The sequence below is a fragment of the Mirounga leonina genome, unplaced genomic scaffold, assembly GCF_011800145.1.
Source record: "Mirounga leonina isolate KUSES-001 unplaced genomic scaffold, KU_Mleo_1.0 Mir_169, whole genome shotgun sequence".
NCBI lineage: Eukaryota > Metazoa > Chordata > Mammalia > Carnivora > Phocidae > Mirounga > Mirounga leonina.
In genome coordinates this window covers 12,942,746-12,945,286 of record NW_023270431.1, presented here as the reverse complement: position 1 = coordinate 12,945,286, position 2,541 = coordinate 12,942,746, and positions in this window count along the sequence as shown.

The following is a 2,541-nucleotide window of genomic DNA, read 5'->3' as shown; positions in this document are numbered from 1 at the left end:
AAGTTAATACCTATTAACCTCAAAATTGAAGCCAATTAAAATTGACTCTATATTAATTTTTAATACTTCAATGTATTATTGATTGTCTTCTTTGAAAGAGGAAATTATTTTATGGCAACTTGCAGTTTAATTTCCTTGGACATTCAGCTTTCTTTTAAGCAAAGAAATTTCATAGTTTTCATAATTCCTGGTATATAAATCAACTGGGATTTTATGTCCTGAATGCCTCATCTAAATATTCCAGATTTCTTCAACCAGCTGGGGAAAAATATTAGGATTTTTGTTTGTTTGTTATAAGAAATATAAGAAAGTATGTTGTTTGAAGCATTGGAAATCAAGGTTGTTTTAATATTTTGCTTGGTATTTATGCCTCCTCGGTGAGAATGCTTCGGAGCTATACCATTTTGCTAGACTTTGAGAGTAAGAAAGAAATACTCTAGAGGCTAATCTACTGAAAAATATGTGAAGTGATTCCACTCTGAGGCTGTAGCATCCACTAAAAACTCAGCTTCTACAGCATGAAGGACTGCAAGAGAAGCAGGTTTGAGGCTAAATTGGACTCTGAAGAATTATGAAAGATGATTTCTTACTTGTTTTATCATTTCCTATCTATCAGGACAGGGTAGTATCAGTAATTGAAAAACACACTAGTTGAGACCCTGCAGTGTTTCTGCCCAAAGGACACCACAGTGAAGGGCTATGGGGAAGATGGCTATAAATTGAAAGGTCTGTATCTGCTACTCTTTTTCTTCTTTGAAGTCACCGACGGTAAAAATGACAGAATCTCTTAGACGGCCGAGGAATTTCCGTTATTATCAGCTTTTTTTTTTTTTTTTTTTTTTAAGCCACTCAACAATGCACTTCTGGACTACTCTTGCTATTTTCCCATGTAGATTTTAACATTTCTTTAGCTTTCATTGGTTGATGATTTTGATTCTATGCTGTATGTGGAGAATTGAAATGTTTACTATGCCTTTACAGCACGGAAAAAGTCCATTGCCTTCTTGAACATACACAATTTCACCACTACATAAGCTTCATTAGGTTGCGAGACCATGTATCAGGCCTTCATTTAATAGTTACTGAATCAGTAAAGAGATGCTCACATATTCTTGCACATTTAAACAGACCACTGATTGAAACAATGGTGGAAAACAAACTGATTAGAAACCAGTTGGTCATAATTTTAGGATATACTTTTTGACCCGTATGCACAGAATAAATGGCGTTGACCCATAATCAGTAGCGTGCACTTGTTAGATCACGCCCAAGTGCTGGTGTGGGGTTATGCCAATTCCTCTACCGATCACAATTGTAATATTGACTTCTGGGGCGGATGAGAGGGTCTGTCACCTTAAAACATAACCAATGGGGGTATAATTGAAACATGACTTTAGATTAATTAGTATCGTATTCTAAGCAGGCATTTAAACACAACAGTAAACTCTGGATTACCCACAACATTCATATTAGTGAGTAATCATCTGTCTTAACGTTGCTCCCTCGCCAGGTTTGGTTCCCCTATCCCTCCTCGGTGTCTTTGTCCTGCCACTCTATACCCATCTTGGGACCACAAGCCTCCTCCCTCCCCACCACACACCCCCTACAATGATGTCTCAGACCAGACTCTTTGCTGACACCTGCACTAATAGCAGGGTAGATTATCTACTGTTCTTAATTATCTCTCCCACAGCTTGCCTCCATTAGCTTGGATAATTGACTATGTATAACAGTCTTAAGCAGAACAATGTGCTATAGGAAAAAATTAAGGGAGAAAAAATGAATCTTTAGTTTATATAAGATTAGCTATGTGTGGTGTCAGGCCTTGTACAGCATCTGGAGTTTTGGGGGGAGCATCTGGTTTTCATTTGTTGGGAAAGTCATTAAGAATTCGGAATGCGCTTTTCAAAGGTTAGGAGGAAGTGCTGTGTAAATTCTTTGTTGGAAAGGTATTCAAGAGAGAGAGTTTTAAGAGGCACAGGTGCACTCTCATCCGTGAGAAGACTGGAAGCAGGAAATGATGAGAGCTGGTAAAGAAGAGGCGGATTGGCCATGAGTTTCAGAGCTGCCCTGGAGGCCTAGAGAGGGTGAGGATACAAATTCAGGGGAAATTGTTCATCAACAGAACAGTTACAGAAGAAGAAGAAAATGTATTTCTATATTCTTTTGAGTCAATCCTATAGATTGCCCCTGTAATTTGTGTCTCTCTGACATGGGTAGTTATCCCTATTACATGACTAGTAACTCCAAGTATTGAATAGACTTAACAATTTCCCCAAGTTGACAAATGACGACACTGGCATTTAAACTCAGAGTATGGTGCTTGAGGATGCACTGTGATTCAGCATGTTATTTGTACCATTTGGACTGTTTCAAAAATTGTAGCTCAAAGTTGTATTGCTTTAAAGGCAAACAAATAACAACCCACATAAAAATAATACGAAATTATTGCTACAAGTCTATATTGCCTTAAATATGTAAATAATGAATATTATATATAGGGAGAGTGAGAATGAAAGTACATTTGTGATTTAATTCTCA